We start from the raw sequence: 19,342 nt of genomic DNA on the forward strand, positions 1-19,342 counted from the left end.
GAAGGTAGAAGACCCAGACACTCTAAGGCCTCCAGGAGCCTCCAGATTTAGAAAAGCTCCAGCTGATATTCTTGAGAGCTCAAGAAGGTCCACCATTTCAAAAACTGATGGCAAGAGCTTTTTAATACCTGTGTTTCCAAATGATTAACACTGGACGCCAAGACCTCAAATGTAAAATATACCTCATGCTGCTCCCTTATTTCAAACCACAAATCCTCTCTGTCTTTTCCAAGCATAAGAGATGACCTCCATCATTTCCCAAAAATGACTATAGGAATAGGAACCAGCAAGGCCTGATCCCAGAGCCCCTCAGAGAAGGGAGAGTCTCAGACTTCCTGACAAAGAGGACAAGGAAGTGAGAACACATTCCTCTGCCAGTGACCTTATCCTGGAGGCAGAAACCTCCCACAGTGTAAAAATGAGGAAACTGAGACTCCGTGTGAGTTTGTCGTGGCCCAAGGACCCACAGGGAAAGAAAAGTGGTGACAAGATCAGAATCCAGGTTTTCAGAAATCTGCCCCAAAGAGCCCTTATCAGGGAGATAGAGTCTCATCTGTTTGAAGAAGATCCTGCCTGGAGGCAAGATTTTTTGATTTCATAGACCAGTTAAATTTCAAAAAACGAAATGTAAGGAACCACTGTGAAGTTGCCAACTCTTTATTTTGCCAAATAAGGACATTTAAAAAGCCTAGCTACCATCCACTCTCATCATCAGCTCATGAAAAGAATAAGCAAGCCATAACCTCAGAATAAATATTTGAGTACATCTCCTGCCTCCGAAAGTAATCCTTTAAACTGAATACATTATGCTTCCCGAAAAAAATTCAGTATGCTTCCCTTTTTTTCTCATTTCATTTCGGACCGGTGAAAACTCTGTCACAGACCAAAATTTGATAATCACTGGGACAGATGACCTCTCTATGTCCCTTTTAGCTTAAGCCTAAAAATGAAGAGAACCATCCTAAGCTTTGGTGATTCAGACCTTTCCAGGAATCCTGAGCTGGTAAACGTGGAAGGGAGGGGGAATTGACAAGCATACTGTTCTCTGCTCATGTGAACACACTCTGTCCACTACAAAGAACTAAGCAATGCTCATTAGTTTATAAATCTAGTGTTCAGTGAGCATCCACCACCATTTGGAGCCTCCCAGGTTTCCATGGGTCCCTGGATTTTACAGTCCCCTTATCTGTTCAGATAATCCAGGGAGAAGAAGGAGGAAGACAATCTTCCCCAAGTCAAGAATTATCTAAGAGATAAAGGCGGCCACTGCTGATTGGTAGAGAGCATCAGATCAGCAACTAACATAGATGCAGACCCACTGATGCCGTTTCAGTTGCACAAGTAGGAGCCCAGAGAGGACTGACTCCATTCCAGGGAGCAGTTTTTCCAGGCTGCCTTCCACAGATGATTGCTTCTTGCTCAACACTCTGATGGAGACAGTGTGGGGGGTGAAGAGGCGGAGGGAAGTTGAGACAGTACTGTGGTATAGGGGAGACACAAAACAGCACTAGATTAGGAGTTGTATCTTGATCCCAATCCCTGTCCTTCTGCCGACCAACCATGAGTCCTTTAGCACCTTTTGGCTCCAGTTTCCTCATCTACATTGTGGGAATGATATTCTGTCTTCCTGACAGGACTGCAGTTAGACTGTGAGATCCTTGAGGGCAGAAACAGGTCTCATCTGTGTCTATATACCCAATCTCTAACACAGTACCTAGGAGAGAATAGGGTTTGGTAAACATCTGCTGAATTGAGCCGATGTTTCAATATATTGAATCTGCAGAATAAGAGAGTGTCTCTGAAAACACACTCCAAGCTGGAAAACCCTACACAACTGAATAAAGTGAAAGGTTATTATTATCCGTTGGCCAAACTGATGCATTGCACCATCTACCAAGTATACGAAGACACTGGAATTCTATTTGGAAGTAGCAGGTGATCCAAATAAAAAATAATTTTTTTAAATGCCCATAGTTTCAAAAGTGACCAGACTATACAACCTACTAATTATATTGCCTAATAAATAACTGTGTGATTGCCTCCCAGACTCTACTGCACTCTATAATTTGTCGGGCTGAAAATGTGTTTCTACTGTGCTTGCCCAGGCCACATCACCTCTCATCCCTCTATCTCATTATAGTCAGAAGTCGGTAGGCAAGCCCTGGTTCTCTCACCTACTTCAGGTTGCACCTATGTTGACAGCTGAGGTCCCTGCTGGCTGCAGCCTGGGACTGTATCAGAACCTAAGACTCCCTGGTCCCCTCTCCTGGGTCCGTTCCATCCACTCCGTGTTCTGCCTCCAGCAGACTCCACCACACCCCTCTTCCAATGCTTACCGCACTGCCCCAAATCTGCTTCTCAAAAGCCGCCTCCAGGCCCTTGCCAAGTCACATTCAGCCTGGCCCATCCGCCATTCCTGCCGGATCCTGCCTCACCGCATGTGCTGCCCACTGGGCACGACTGCACAGACAGGTCTTGGCAGCGAGGCCAGGCTGCCCGCCCACCGGCCCTTGTACGAGGTAGGTCTCTGAACTCTGCTCCTGCCACTGAGAAACACCACACAAGCCCTGGGAAGACAGAACCATATTCAGCCAGCCTGACTCACCAATCACCACTCCATCCAAATTTGTGCTTTCAGGAAGGGCGCCAAGCCCCCACCCCGCGCCCACCCCAGGCATTGGCCTCCATCCTGCCCAATTCCGAGCCTCTGAGACGAAAGTGCTCCTGGCACTTGTCTCTCGTAGCTTTGATCTTGTTCAGCTGGTTCAAGCTAATTCCACACGGAGACCATGCTGGAATCTATACTGGTTACACCTTCCCATCACGCCGCAGACTTACAGTTAGCTCTACCAGGAGTGTTTCCAAATGCCTGCAAAAACCAGGGCTGGTTCTAGGGACATTAGTCCTCTGGACACATACCTCCATGTCACTAGGTTCCCTCTGCAGCCCCCTACCCCCAAATGAGGAAATATTCACATTCTAGAAGTCAGAAATTTTCTCTAATTTTATGATTGGAGACCCTCAAGGAAGATGGACGTTCTTGGGACATTCTTATTTGTGAGGAGATAAAGAGGGGATAAATAAAGAGAAAGTGTTAAAAGAAGATTTGCTTTCCAATACAATAGCAAATGCTCCCAACACACACACACACACACACACACACACACTCCCCCCCTCACAGACACACCTCCCTCCCTCCCTCCCTCCCTCCCTTTCTTTCTCCCTCTCTCTCTCTCATCCCTCTTATTGTGAATTATTCCTCTTTGCCCAGCATGTGCATCCTTCCCCCCCCCCCCGTCCTCCCCACTGAAGCCTGGGTAGCCCCAGTTCTTCCTAGCCCAGGACCCCAGATATTACCTTCCATGCTGGAAGTCAGATCCCAACTGGAAGACGCAGACTGATGATTGGGAAGGAATCCTAACAATACTCCCGACCCAAGAAAATTGCCAAGAGTGGCTGCTGCAGCTCCCGTGAGAAGGAAGGAGACGAGGAGAGGGCCCGGGAATCCAGCATTCCCCCAGCCTTGCAGGAAGGCTCTGGTGTCAGCTCGCTCCCTGCTCTAGCATTGACTGAAAACCAGGGGAAATTCTCCTGATAAAGCAGAGTCTGAAATCTGAAACTGCAGGTTGGCTGAGTCCTATATAAATACACTCACACCCCCGGCTCCTTGGGCCTGATGGCTTACCCGCCCTCGCACTCCCCTCCCTCCCCACCCAGGCTGCAACTTGGTAACATCAGACAGCCCTCTAGCTGCAGCTCCTCCAGAAAGCCTGAGAGGAGAGCAGAGTGGAGGCATGCAGGCCCAGAGAGAGACCTGTCAGGTGCTGCCCACAGTCTCTCCCAGCCCCAACCCCCTGCAGCTGTTCTAGTCCAGGTGCTTAAGTGACGCTCAGGGTCATGGCATTGAGGGTGATGGGTAAGTTCGGATTAGGAGCAAAGATTTCTAGAGTCTTCCTCCATATCAAGGAATAATATTCTCCTAAGGATTAGTTTCCAGATAACTGGTCTGGTATATACTCATTGCTAACCACACCTTCCTCTCCTCTTCCAAGTTTCTGCGTCTGGCTCTTGTAGCGCCACCCCTTCCTTTACGTTTCACCTGTAACAGAATCAGGCCAGGTGAGAGTGGGAAGGGAAATCTGATGACAACTGGCTCATTTTGCAGATGAGGGAGCTGAGGCCAGGAAGATGAAACGGCTTGTCAAAGCTAGGCCGTGACTCCCAGCCAGATTTGGCATCTTGGGTAGTAGAATGGAAAGAGAAGGCTTTAAAAGTCAGATGGAATATGCTTTAACACAACTAGGTTCTCACTTGAACCACTGATTGTGAGAAAAATCACTTAACCTCTCTGAGCCTCAATTTCCTCATTTGTAAAATGAGGCAAATGGTTCTACATGAGAGAGTGACAATTATCAATACATAGGTAACAGGCATAAAGCAGTAGGCACATAATAGGCATTCAGTAAAGATCCACTGTGCACCCCTCTGTCCACGACTGCACACTAGCTTTTGTTGGCTGGCTTCTGACTCAAGAAGGTAACTCTAAATTGCCTTTAGTACTTACTGTTCCTCCAGGTGTTGGTTTAATGTTTCCAGTTCATTGTCTTTATGTCAACGTATTAGCATTCAGAGCTTACTTTGAACAGTGCTCAGAATGCAATGCTTCATTTCTATAAAGGAAAATCTTTGATCTACAGGCCAAGGTCATAGATTCGCATCGAAGCCCTCCTTGCAGATGTCCCTCACATCTCCGCCTCCAGGCTCCAAGTTTCAGTCCCCCGAGCCCAACCACACACTGAGCATTTCCCCAAGGGTTACTGTTCTTGGCCTTAAACTCACATCTAAAATCAAATTAAGATTCACCACCCACTGACTAGCTCTGTTATAGTATTGATATGGCACAGTCTCCAAGATATAGTAAATGCAGCTAGCGAGGGGCAGAGCAATTCACTTCATATGCTACCATTTGGGTTAAGAAATGATTTGTAACTATCTCTCTATATTTGCCTAGAGCAGAGGTCAGCAAATTTTTATGTAAAGGGTTAGATGGTAAATATCAATATTTTCTGCTTCGTGGGCCTTATAGTCTCTGTTGCAGCTACTCAATTCCGCCTTTGTAGCACAAAAGCAGCCACAGAGAATATGCAAAGAAATGAGCATAAACAAATGATCATAGCTGTACTACAAGAAAACTGTACTTGTGGACACACTTAAATTCCATACAACTTTAATGCATCACAAACCACTTATTATTCTTATTACTTTTTTAGCCCTTTAAACATAAACACAATTGCTGGCTCATACACTCAAATTAGGTGGGGGGCCAGATTTGGCTCGTGGGTCATAGCCTAGACTGCCTTAGAGCATCTCAGGAAGGACATACCAGACAATGGTAACAGCGATCACCTTCAAGGAGGGCGCTGAGGCTAAATCTGAGAGGGGGCAGGCGGGAAACTTTTCACTGAATACTATTCTGTACCATTTGAATACTGTAACCTATGCATGTTAAAAAAACAGTCAATTATTAATGGGCTCCCCATCTAAGTTCTCTTACTTCTGTCAACGTCAACATTAACTGTCCCAGGCAACAAGGCTTATAGCTACAAGATCAGCTTTGACTCTCTCCCACCACTGTCTCTCACTCCAACAGTAATCAGTGTCCAAAATCCATTGGCCCAGTTCACCAAGTGCCTCAGCCCAGAACTAGCTATCTACTTCTCTCACACACACCCCTACTATTGTCTTTACCACTCAGCTGTTGTTTCATACAGCCTTGTACCCTTAACTGACTTTTTACTTGTGTAAAGCTTATTTCCAAAAGAGACACTGAAGCTTTTTAAGGACTGGGACAATTCCTTGCCCTCCCCCTTAGCTCCTACACCAGTGCCTTGCACCTAGTAGGAATGCCATAAATGGTTGCTTGATTGTTAATCTCCCATCCTGCTAGAGATGGTTTGGAATACAGGGAAAAGACCCACCCAGAATAGAAGCTGGTTCTGGGACATGTGGCAAGGCAAGAGTGCAAGCAAGCCTTTGATGGTAGTAAAGAATATATAGGGAGAGGAAAGATGTTAGAGTCAAGGCTTGATCCAAATGAGAGGGGCTGTGCTTTGGAGAAGGCAGTCAGGAAGCTCCAGGGGAAATTCCCCCCAATTCTGATCTCTCATGCATTCGCCTTGTAGTGTAGGGAAACCCCCTGTCCTCAACTGGGGAATTCTGGTGATCCCAGAATCAGAACCTCCCACATTTAGGAGAAGCAATCTCAGCACAAAGCAGTCTTCCCTTCCACCCAATGCAGGAAAAGCTCTCTCCAGCACTTGGAAAGATGAAGGTGCCACGTGAACTCCCGCAAGGGCAAGACGCTCACTGCCTTGAAGGCGGCCTATCCCACTATTGGAGGACGCCATCATCACACTTTCTGCCTCCACCCATTGTTTCCAGTTCTGAACTAAACAGTTAGAGACTTCCTGAGTGGGTTACAAAAACTAATGATAATTGCCAAGTATAATAGAGTTTTCGAATATTTCTTCCTTCCAAGATGTTCAAAGGGTTTTTAAAGACATAAAATCATTGACTCTTTGGAACTGGAAATACCATTTGCTCAAAAATGTTTATGGGGGCAATCCCACTACTGGGCATATACCCTGAGAAAATCAAAATTCAAAAAGAGTCATGTACCAAAATGTTCATTGCAGCTCTATTTACAATACCCTGGAGATGGAAACAACCTAAGTGTCCATCATCGGATGTATGGATAAAGAAGATGTGACACATATATACAATGGAATATTACTCAGCCATAAAAAGAAACGAAATTGAGCTATTTGTAATGAGGTGGATAGACCTAGAGTCTGTCATACAGACTGAAGTAAGTCAGAAAGAGAGAGACAAATACCGTATGCTAACACATATAAATGGAATTTAAGAAAAAAAAATGTCATGAAGAACCTAGGGGTAAGACAGGAATAAAGACACAGACCTACTAGAGAATGGACTTGAGGCTATGGGGAGGGGGAAGGGTAAGCTGTGACAAAGCGAGAGAGAGGCATGGACATATATACACTACCAAACGTAAGGTAGATAGCTAGTGGGAAGCAGCCCACAGGGAGATCAGCTCGGTGCTTTGTGACCGCCTGGAGGGGTGGGATAGGGAGGGTGGGAGGGAGGGAGACGCAAGAGGGAAGAGATATGGGAACATATGTATATATATAACTGATTCATTTTGTTGTAAAGCAGAAACTAACACACCATTGTAAAGCAATTATACTCCAATAAAGATGCTAAAAAATTAAAAAAAAATGTTTATGGAGGCTTCCCTGGTGGCGCAGTGGTTGAGAGTCCGCCTGCCGATGCAGGGGACACGGGTTCGTGCCCTGGTCCAGGAAGATCCCACATGACGCGGAGTGGCTGGGCCTGTGAGCCATGGCCGCTGAGCCTCCGCGTCCGGAGCCTGTGCTCCGCCACGGGAGAGGCCACAGCAGTGAGAGGTCCGCGTACCACAAAAAAAAAATGTTTATGGGGCTTCCCTGGTGGCGCAGTGGTTAAGAATCCACCTGCCAATGCAGCGGACACGGGTTCGAGCCCTGGTCCGGGAAAATCCCACATGCCGCAGAGCAACTAAGCCCGTGAGCCACAACTACTGAGCCTGCGCTCTAGAGCCTGTGAGCCACAACTGCTGAAGCCTGCACACCTAGAGCCTGCACTGCACAAGAGAAGCCACCGCAATGAGAAGCTCGCGCACCGCAACAAAGAGTAGCCCCCGCTCGCCGCAACTAGAGAAAGCCCGCGCCTAGCAACGAAGGCCCAACGCAGCCAAAAATAAATACATAAAATAAAATAAATTAAAAAAATGTTTATGGAATGAAATTGAATATAATCCCTGCTTCCCAACAGGAAAGCCTTCAGCGTTATGCTGTAGAATAGATTGCTTTATTTCATTATGGGAGCAATGATCACAATCACCCATGGCAATGTGGGTCCTGAAATCCCATTTTAGGCCACAGCAAACTGTGATTAGAGGAGTTAGTTAACTGGCCCCAAGGCGCAAGCTAGTAAGCAGTAAGGCCAAAATTCAAAGCTAGGTCTGCCCAGCTTCAAAATTCAGTCTTCCCTACAGTCCAAAGTTTCCATGACACTAGACCATCTCTGCTAACCCCACCCTGTCTTTGAAATGGGCAGAAATGATTACTTCCATCATGACCAACAGAAACATACAGCCATCCTGCAGTCCCTCAACGGATTCCATCCTCCTGAGACACTCGGGCCTTCCTGGGACAGAGGAAAGGAGACCAAAGACAATCCAATGCCAGGATGCCAGCATCCCAGAGATACCCAGGAGCAGAATGGGAATGGCATCTCTCTATCTCACACATGGTGCACAGTCCCGTGGTTCCCTACAGCCAGTCTTCACAGGGGCCTGGCTCAGGGAGCTGTGGCGTTCGGGAGCCCATGAAGCATGGCATTGTTTGGGCAGTACAAACACAACATTTACCTGGCTCCTGGCACCTTTCCTCTGCAGCCCTGCTTTTGGTAAATATTTGGCTGGCTCACCCAGGAGACGGCTGGGGCCTCTTTGTCCCACATCCCAACAACCACAGTTCTAGGAAGATGAGCTGGAGAGGGCTGAGGATAGGTAAGAAGAATCACACTTACATCCAGCCAGTCCCCCAGTCATCAGCAGATGATTACCAGCATCAGTTTGCCTCTAGCACACCCTCTGAGCAGCTCTGAAATATTTGCGGCTAAGCTCTTAGCCCATTATCAAAGCTCAGCTTCAGATCCCAGAATGGTTCCTAATTGTCCATTTGGAGTTCACAGCGCTGAGTGATGCCCTCCTCCAGGCAATCGTCAGAGCTCCCTACCTGGCTCTTTCCAACCTAACGTGCAGGTGCCTGGAAAAACACCGGTTTGTTCTGCACCTCAGAGCACCTACTTCCAGAAACATGCACCTTGGGCTCATCTGGCATCAGTGACTACCTGGACACTGGGGATGACCCTCCCCATTTCTCAAGAGGGCAAACCACAGCCAGGAGTTTGGAGCCCGCACAGGATGTTAAGACTGGAGACAGAAACAGGTCCCGAGCCCTGCATCTCTCCTCAGTCCCTGGAGAGAAAGCACCCACTCTCTCTGATGCTCTATAGTCCATACTGGCCCAAGGAAATGCCAGGAGGTTCTACCTCTGTCGCCCCCATTCTCAGGTGGTTGTCCTCAAGACCTCCACCTGGCCTCTGAAGCCACCCACCCCTTTATCTACCATCTCCCTGGGAGACATGGTCATTAGCAGAGAGCACTATGTAGGTGTCTAATTAAGCAATCAGTGGCAAATGCAAAAACCTGTTTAAGTCACCCCACAGAACATCCAGCGGGGATCCTCTTACAGGCAACTCCCTCCCCCGAGCTTCCTGGAAGGTCCCTATTGTTTGCCTGGAACAGAAAAGTGTCTGATTCTGCCCTCCTCCTTATCTGCTGGCACTGACTTCCCGGCCTTGGCACAGCTCGGGGGTGCCATTCACATGGAGCACAGTGTGAATGTTGCCCCCAGAACTGTGGGACACAGCAGCCCCAGGTGGGTGGGAAAGTACAGGTCCCCAGGTGCGAAGGACAGGGTCTTCTGAGAGGGTGTCTGCCTACCTGGCCTCTTTAGGTGTCCCAGAGCCATATCCTATTTTGGGGTCTGGGCTCAGGAAGCAAGGGGCCCTCCAGCAGTTGGGTAGGAAGGTGGCAGAGGTGGAGGTGGGCAGCGTGAATGGCTCAGCTGCACCCCTCTCACCTGTCTCTGAGTCCTCTCTCTTTTCTGCACTGTACGCTCACCTGTTCCTGTTTCACCCTTTAAATGGAATGTTCCACTTGCCCTGGAAGCCCGGGGGGAGGGGGAAGGGTTGGAGTCCCTGTTCAGGAAAAGCTTTCTTTTTTAGAGATTGGCATCTCTGGGATTCCACCAGATACTGCTGCAGACGGCAGGTGGAGGAAGGGGGCGAGGACAACAGCCGAGGAGGACCCTCGGAGGACAAGACAGGCTCAAACTCGAGCCTGCTCCCCTGAGCCTGGGGTTGGTTTAAGCTGGAGACTGGAGGGGGGCAGACACCGCAGCTTCCTCCCTCCTAGCAGAGCCTCTTCTCAGGTGTCCGATGGGCACTCCGACAAGCAGGGGTGAGACACCCCCCAACCTCTTCTCCTGTGCCCATCGCTGAATCATACCTTGTTCTTCTTCTATGCCCTTCTCTCCCGGCTGAGAGACCTTTATCAGCCTCATCTCTCTTACCTTCACGACGGAGCAGGAGGGTAGAGGGGCCTGTCTTGATGCCCTCAAGCTTTTCCAAGGGGCAGTGCGTATGCCGGTACTGGGGGTGGGGAGGCACAACAGCACCAAAGAGACAAATCCAGGGCTTCTAATCCCATGGGGGCTCTGATGACTCTAACCCACACCCCTGGAGGTGGGCACCTATATTAATGCTGGCCGCAGTGCCCTCCCGTGCCCCGGGGCTCTGCCAGCTTGGCCCAGAACCCTGGCGCACATACTTGTTCCACCAAGATATGTGGGTTCTCTTCTGACAGAAATGGGAGAAGGACTTTTCTTTCTGTCCAGGTTTTTTCCAACTCCTAGGAGACAAACTGTACTTTGCAGCAAGAAAGATTTAGGTTAGACACCAAGAAGCACTTGGAATAAGTGATAAGTTTAGGACTCTGCCTTTGTGCTTTAAAAATACAGCCAATTTCCTCCCTGTAGGGTACGGTTTAATGCCTGTTTTCATCATGTTACTCTCTGGCTCAGAAATTTCCAGTGGCTGCCCCCTCCCCTGCCTGCTACATAAAGGCCTAACACCTTGTCATGGCATCTAAGGCTCACCACAGTTCATCCCCATTCATCTTTCAAACATCCTATTCCACTGCTCCACGTAAAAAATTTCTAATCCAGCCAGAGCTTCCCAATATTTCCCCCAAAAAGCCTTAGGGATCTCTGCTTTCGGCCATGCCCCACCTCCCACCAGGATGCCCCACTCCTCTCCAGTCACCAGAGCAAGCCAACCTTTAAGGTAACAGATCTCAACCAAACTGATTGTTTGAGAACCTGAGGAATTTCTCTAAAAAACTGATTCCCAGGTTGCCTGTTGAATCCAAATCTTCCAGGGGAGGCAGGTGGACACTGCTTTAAGGCTGAGCCCCAACGCCACTGTTTCCAGAAAGCCTCCGCCAAGCACCCCCAGCCCACAGGAAGCCCCCTCCCCCGTGCAGATATGGCCATTCATTACGTGGACATCCTGTGCACCCACAGTGCTAGAGACTAAGATGAGAGGGGGTCCCTGTGCTCAAGGAACGCCCAGTCTAGTACTGGACACAGACAAACCAAACCCACCAAACGGCCCTCCCCTCAAAGACAGCCCGTGATGAGGGCAGTATGAAGGCAGAGTCGGGAGACGGTCAGGGAGGCATCCGCATGGAGACAACAGCTCCTGAGAGAGCCAGGGCGGGCATCCCAGAAAGAGAGCCACAGAAAAGAGGTGGGGGCAGACCGGCCCCTTGACTAGGTCAGGGGTCACCCTGGGAGGAAAGAATAACGATAGGAACTAACATGTATCGTCTTCACCATTGTGTCTACTGCTCCATATTTATGACCTCGTTTACCCCTCATAACTAACTAGAGCTGGGGGAGTGTTGGGGGCCAGGCTGTGACTCCCACCAGGCACCAAGTGTCTCCTGATCAATGAATGTGTTCTTACTGATCGATAGATAAAAAGAGCTTTGAAGGCTCACTCCCAGCAACAGGAAGCTGGGCTCCTTCAGGAGCAACCACAGCTCTGAAAAACATTTCCCTAACTTTTTAAACTACTAAAAGCACCACCGGGACAGATGAGGGGAGGTGAGGCGCTGGCTGGGTGAGAGCCTGGCTTTCCTGACACAGGATGTGGGAGTGGGTGTGAGAACACAGTCCCCACCAGAAACCCAAGCAAGGAGACAGCTGCCCTGAAAGACAGCTGTAGGGCGCTCAGAATAGGGACCCGGGAGAAAAGTTCCTGGCGGGCCCGCCTAGTGGTCCCAACCTCCCCAGCAGTCCCTTGTCCCTAATGCCAGTACTGGACCTGTGGGGCAGGGCTCCCCAGAGCTGGCAGGGCCTCCTGAGCTGATCTGGTCCTTCCTCCTGCTCCAGAGGGCAGTGGCTCCGCTGACCTGCTCCAGAGTGACGGAGGTCCCTTCTAAAAGGTCACAGCTTCCCCTGGCTTCCACCTTCTCTAGCCTCCCAGTCTTTGGGTTAACCTTTATCTGGCTGGCTGGGATTTAAGCCATCCCCCACTGGGGAAGTCAGTACAGACATCAAACTCACCCTGATAAGAATGACACCACGGGCAGACGCAAGCTGAGCGTGGCCTATTCCTCGTGCCTCCGGCCTCCGCGCTAGGGTACCCAAGAACGGGGGTGCTCTGCTATATTTCACGGGGGGCAACTGGGGCTGAAGCACAGAGGAGCCAGGTGATGGACCCCAGATGGGTGAAACAGCCTCTGTGTATCCACTTCCTTAAACATCTCCATGATTGACACTCAATCACACCATCGACCGTATAATCTGCAGCTGAAATCACTGGAACCGGAAGCCCGAAGCCTGCATTCTAGGCTTCCCTGAGCCCTGGCAGAACCATTGGACAAACCTGAGGCCCAAAGAGAGGCTGAACCTGACTCTCTTCCTTCACCTGTGGAATGGAATGGAACCTACACTCAAGTTAGCTCTTGTGAGCATAAAGTAACTTGATAAATATAAGAGTGTTTCAAAAGTTAAACCTAAAAGTAAAACACAGGGTACTGTTGATAGAACATGATGAGGCCCAGGTACCTCAAGCCCTCAGCAATCAGGCCCGCATCCTGGGCTCCAGGGCAAGGGCTCCAGGTTGGGATGCCTTTCCCTGATCTGAGTCTGGGAAGGGATAAGATAACAAGAGCGACATCCTGAGCCCTGCTCCAGCCACCTCCAAGAGTTGGAGCACATTCTCTTGAGAGCCCCCATCTGGGAGCCACAAGGTCCCTTCCCAGTCTCAGAGCTCCAGCGCTCCCAGCAAGAGCTCCACCACTTCTAGGAAAAGGCCACGCGAAGCTGCCGTGTCTTTGTCCTCCTTGCCTCAGAAGTTTCCCCTCGTTACCCTCCTCCCTTTCTGAGCAGACTCTGTAGGACAGTGACTTTCATGATGTAATTTTCGACTCATCAGCAGGTTGTGCAGTCAACTGAGTAAATCAAGGTCAGCACTTTTAAAATTTAATGGAACAGAATAGAAAATATCAGTGTGCACTTGGTAAGAGGATTATTTTGTGATACTTTTCAAACCCATAACACACACACACCGTGTTAGAGTATTGACTCAGTCACTTGTCCTTCTATGCTTCAGGGTCTTCATCTTTAAAATGAGGACCCTGACAGCACCCACCTCATAAGGCTGTTGTGAGGATTACATTAGCTAATATACATAAAGCGTTTGGAAAGGTGTTTGGCACAAGTGCTATATAAAAGTGTAATTTCTGTATTTGTACATACGTGTGCGTGTGTGTGTGTGTGTGTGCGTGCTTACATGGTAAATATCTTTCTGTAGTGTGGAGGGAAAGACTGAAATCCATTGCTGTGGGAAAAGCTAAGTGTCTCTCCAAAGACAATACATGCTAAGAGTCAGATTCCCAAGTCTCATAGGTTTCATGAGTGTTTGTACACATAGCTTTAGGGAAAGAGGCTTAGGTAATTTGAGGAACACGAGCCTGAGCAGGGTGAGTACAAGCGTCTGAGAGCACTACACTAAGTGCTTTCCAGATTAACTCATTTAATTCAATACAATCTATGGGGTAGGTATTACCGCTCCCGTCTTACAAGTGAGGAAACAGCACAGAGAGGTTAACTTGCCCCACAGCTCATCAGTAGTGGAGCCAGGATTTGAATTCTATCTCCCAAGTGTGGACTTTTACCCACTATACTACACTGTCTGCTTCACTCTGACGCCACCTTCTCACATGTGAAAGGGAAGCCAGACCTAAAAAGTTTCTGCCACCGAGGAGGTTGCCCTGTTCGTGAGAGGGGTGCTTCATCTGCACTCACCTCAAGGCCAAGCAATTTAATTTTCTAATGGCTTGAGCTCAGGAAACAGTACCCCCAGGGTCCCATCGTAGAGTCCAGAGAGTTCTACTACAATAGTTGGGGGAAATGAAGTTGGTTAACAGGGCTCGTAACCATATGTGTTAAGTACTCGATCTGAGCAGTTTCTCTCTGGAACCAACCATGGGCTTCATCAAACCCAGCTGATACTTGCGGTGGGAAGAAAGAGGAGAGACAAAAGAAGACAACACGACTATAATTTTGAATGCAACCTCTTCTTTCCCGGGGCCCGCCCACGGTCCTCCACAGAGCAAGTGGAGGGGCAGCCGCTTCTCTCCCACCAGCTTCACGGACCATCTCCTCTGAAATTCCCAGCATCCTTGTTCACCGTCCTCTCCAATGAGAAATGGCTAACATTGCCTCCTACTAGGCCAAACCCATGATTCTGTTTGTGTCTTTTCATTCTGTAGTAAGCCTCAAAAAGCCTTACTTTAGAGTAAGCCTCTAAAAATATATATATATATATATGAAAACTGAGATCCAGAGATGTTAAGGGAATTGCTCCTGGTCACAGACTTTGTGAATATAAGTGAGGGCAGGTCCCAGCAAGGCCAGGCTCCTTTTGGAACTGGAAGGAACTGCTCTTCCTCCAGCAATCCCCCATTCCCACCCCAACAGAAGTGATTGCTCCCTCTCCTGCACAGGTGTTTCTGAGCCACGACATCTCCCCATATTGCGATGATCTGTTTATGTATCTGTCTCCCCCAGTTCCTCGAGGGCAGTGACCATGCCTTATTCATCTTCGTATTCCTGGTATCTGGCATGTAGTGATTTCTCAGTAAACGTCTGGGGAAGAAAGGGTGGGAAGGCAGGGAAAGTGGAATGGATAAACAGGGAGGAGGGAGAAGAGAGAAATGGAAGGGGGAGGGAGGGCTGAGGAGGGAGAAAGGAAAGATGGGGGAGCAAGCAGGAAGGCAGGCAGGAGTGAGGGGGGAAGGATGGGTGAGCAGGTACCAGGAGATGGTGTCTCCTCAAGCCAGTGGGACTGGACCATGGCACATGGCCCTCGGCTGACCTAAGTCTCACGGAGATGCACAGACACAGGCTGCACCCCCCAGAGCCTGTCCAGGACAGAATTAAGGAGCACTTATAAGGGGGTGGCCTTCAGCTGCCGGGGAGGCCCGGCAGTTTCCCAGGACGCCATTGTCCTTCCTTCTCTCCTTTCCCACCTCCAGAAAGTGAGAAGAGCCCGTTGCCGCGTCTTCTCGGAGGCTCCCACGCTGCACTGCCTCCCCCCCTTGTCGTTCCCACCTGTTAAATGCAGGCTCATTCCTGTCCTGGTTGATGGGGATGGATTCAGGGGAATGGGGGCCTGCAACACAGGCTGGGGAGGCCCCTCCACTGGATGCCCAGCCCCAGATGTGGGGTGAGCTTTTGGGGGTGCTCCCCAGGTGAGGAGCTGGTGCCACAGGAACCTGAGCAAGAAGCCACATTCCTCCATCTGGATTCCCCACAAACACCCACCCCACCTCCCTGAGGCAGGAGGGAAGGGCGGCTTCTGTGGGAAGGGGGCTCCTGAACAGGCTTGGCTTCTGCATATGACTCAGGAAAACAACTGGAAACCATAACTTAACAAGCTGGCTTCTCTCTGGAATTTCCCTGGGGTGAGGAGATAAGGAGACTTTTTGCTCAGCCTGAGCCCCTGTGAGGCCCCCACTGCTCCTCCTCGTTTTCTGGAAAGTACCAGGTCCCCAACCCCTTCCCATGTGGCCCATTGCTCACTCCATATGTGTTTGTGGAGACCTCCTAGCTGCAAGGCACACTGGCCCTGAAGGCAAACTCTGGGGACTAGATCTCTAGAAGAGGTAGGGGCAGGTGAGGGCAGAAGGGGTTCTTGGCTTCCTCCAAAAACTCCTGAATAATGCCATCACGCTCTGCAAATCCTGCCCAATCTCTTTTGAAAAACAAGTCCTCAAGCCAAATCTGGCACATGCCAGGCAGCCAGGCACCTGGAAATGAAGCAGGAAGGTATTCCAGCGGATCCTGTGGCTTCTCCTTTGTGCCAGAGAGCTGGGCGGGGGAGGGAGGGCCGGGCTCAATCGCACAGGGCTCTCTGAATGGACAAGGCAGCTGCTGCATGGCAGAATGTGGGGTAGTGTTAGCTGGAGGCCACGGCTGCCCTGGTGGTCCTGGGGAGCATCCACAAGGACAGTCCACTCTATAAAGCAACAGTTAGTGGAAGCCAAGGCACTGAGCTCTCATTCTGACCCTACAGCTAATGTGCTGTGTGCTCTCAGGCAGGCCACAAGCCTCTCTGATCCTCAGGTAACTCATCTGTGCTGGACCATAAGGACAGGGGCAAGGAGAAAAGAGGAAGCAAACTGTGATCCACGACTGCTCAAACCCTTAAAGGATTAAACCCACGGTCCTGGGTAGAGCTGCCAAAGCTCTTCACAAGCCACATCACCTTCTGGCCTCCTACCCTGAGACTCCTGAAACGTTCTCTGTGCTTCAGCCCCGACCCTGCTGATGTATTTCCAGGTCCCATGCTGCCTCGTGAATCTCAACCTCCAGGCGTGCTGTTCCTTCTGCCTGAGCTGCACCCCTTCCACCCACACACCCATACTTTAAGGTGGAGCCTAAACCTGCCCCCTGCAGCCACTCCTGACTTCCATTCAGGCAGACTTCATTCGTCTGTGTTTGCAAAGCCCTCTGTGCATCTAGTCTTATTTTTCTCAATTCTTTGTTTATAAGTCTGTCTCCCCTGCTAGACTTTGAACTTTAAAGGACCATGTCAAATTCACCTTCCATCCAACAAACATTTAGTAAATGTCTGCCCTGTGCCAGGCACTGTGAGGTACCAGGATACAGAGGAGAGAAAGACAGTCTCACGTCTGGTGTCCCCAGTGCATAGGACAGTGCAGGCACAGAGCCCAGCCTACAGCAGAGTCAGGAAAAGCAGGTGCCAGGAGCTGCCCCTGGGGCTCTGCAGTACCTGCTCTGCCTCCTCTCCCTTAGCAGGAGACGAAAGGATATTGGGAAGAAGACACTAAAAACGTAAACCGTGACCACTTCCTGAGAACTTTACTACATACTACTATGTAGTAAAGCTCTCAGTACTTTAGACACATGATTTTTTTTTTTTTACGATTTTTTATAATCTTCAAATTAACTCTCTGACAAAGGCCTTTGTAGGTGAGAAAAGGGGTGCCCAGGGAGGCTGAGAAACCTGCTTGAGGTCACACAGCAGGCAGCAGAGCTTAGACAGGACCTCAGGTTGGTCTGACCATCACTTGCCATTAGTCTCATGCCACCCAGTTTAAATATGTGAACAAATGAGCACCTGTGTGTGCCCAGACTTCTTTTTTTAAAGGAGGAAATAATGATGTATTAACTCCTGGCTCTAAACTGTATGACTTTAGTCCTAGCTGCCCAGGCAGCCTCCAAAATTCTCTATTCCCTTCCTTTCCCATTGCAACAGAAGTTCCCAAAACTAAAAAGCCAGGCCAGCTCCCCACTCTGCCTGGGAGAAGCCAGTGAAATTGCATGGCAGAGGGCTGCCATCCAGCTTTTGCCATCTTCAAAGTGTCATTAGCAGCTGCTTGGCAGGTGGTCCCAGGCCCCTGCAGCCCCAACCACTGTCCCTGTTATCCAGAACTAACAACCACTGGGATTCTGTCCTTAATGGGCAAACAGCAGATAACGGGCCTCCTGTGGTCTGCTCCCCCACCAGCCACAATCAACTTCTCAAACGTGCTCTTCCACATTCCCCTACCAAGCATTTTTCTCTCTCAAAACCTAGCTGTGGCTACTGCCTATGCAAACTCCTCTGCCTGGGCTTCAAGGGCTCTTCCCCAACACCTTTTTACAACACTCCTTTTACTCCTTTCTTCTGTGACCAACACCCCTACCCCCCCAACTCAAACCAAGCCAACTGGCCCTGGGGACTTTGCAAACGCCCTTCCTGTCTCATGGAGTGTCATTTTACTGATGCAAGTTCTTCTCCTTCTATCCATCCTAAATCTAAATCATCTCTTCCAGGATGGTCCCAATAGGTTGAAAAACCTGCTCAAGTCACACAGCAGGCAGCAGAGCTTAGACAGGACCTCAGGTCAGTCTGACCATCCCTTGCCCTTAGTCTCATGCTGCCCAGTTTAAACATGCAAATAAATGAGCACCTGTGTGTGCCCAGACTTCTTTTTTTCTTAAGCAGTTAATAATGATGTATTAACTCAAGGCTCTAAATTGTGTGACTTTAGTCCTAGCATTGTCCTGATAGACCACGCCCAACGCTGACCTTGACCTCACTTTGCATTTCCGCAGAACTTAATATCCTCCCTGCAGCTACGTTGGACAGAGCAATTCGTTATAGTCATTCATTTGACAAACATTTACTAAAGGCCTACAACTGTGTGCCAGGCATTTGTTGTGTGTCTACTATGGGCCAAGCACTCTGCTAGGCACTGGACATTCAGTGCCCTCAAGGAGCTTCTGGCACTCATGTTAATTACCTTCAGGCCCTTTCCTGGGGGAGGCCCACCTCTGCACTTAGATTGGGAGTTCTCTGGAAACTGCTCCCTCTTTGTCATCCTCACACCTGTCATTTACAAAGAACTTTACTTCTGCAAGGTGCTTTTGCATCCATTATCTCATTTTATCGGCACAGCACCCATACAAGGTAAGGCTGGAAGACGTTATTATTCCATTTGAAAGATGGGGACACTGAGGCCCAGGAAGATGAAGTGACCTGTTCAAGGTCACTTGGATGATATGACCTGGTTACCAGCCAGGTCTTTAACAGAATTCAGGTCCTTTGACTCCCAAGGAGAGTGACCTATACACAAAACCCTGCCCCACACCATGCAGACTAGGGTCATCAAGAGCTAGATGAGACCTGAGTGATGACCCATTTCTCAACCTCAGTTGCTGCCAATAGATCCTGAGGAAGAAAGAGGCTAAAGCAAAAATAGAGGGCCTTAGAAAATGCTCGTGTAACCGGAAACTTTGAACAAGTTTATCCTTGTATTCCTGGTACATAATAGGCACTCAGTACATATTTGTCAAATGAATGAACAACTTACTAGAGAGGCAAATGGCAGAGGGTATGAGCTAGCTAATAATAATAGCTATTTGAGCGCATACTTTGTGTCAGGCATAATCCTAAATGCAACTCAATTCATCCTCACAGCAATCTTTTGAGATGGCTATTACCATCTCCATTTTACAGATGAGACAAAATGAGGTTAAATACCCAGAGTGGCAGGACTTGGATGGAACCT

At 49.2% G+C, this 19,342-nt stretch overlaps 1 protein-coding gene and 1 long non-coding RNA gene across 2 annotated transcripts in view; both read right to left on the reverse strand.

The window, feature by feature from the left end:
* PLEKHA6 (pleckstrin homology domain containing A6) overlaps positions 1-19,342 on the reverse strand; it is a 128,509-nt gene that overhangs the window by 71,106 nt on the left and 38,061 nt on the right. The window lies entirely within an intron of this gene.
* LOC132508813 (uncharacterized) lies at positions 699-2,553 on the reverse strand. Its single transcript, XR_009536782.1, has 3 exons — positions 2,337-2,553; positions 1,577-1,714; positions 699-1,478 (listed from the first exon to the last, which is right to left on the reverse strand). It is a non-coding gene; the product is annotated as an uncharacterized LOC132508813 (long non-coding RNA).

This window comes from Lagenorhynchus albirostris, chromosome 2 (genome assembly GCF_949774975.1).
Source record: "Lagenorhynchus albirostris chromosome 2, mLagAlb1.1, whole genome shotgun sequence".
Classification (NCBI taxonomy): domain Eukaryota; kingdom Metazoa; phylum Chordata; class Mammalia; order Artiodactyla; family Delphinidae; genus Lagenorhynchus; species Lagenorhynchus albirostris.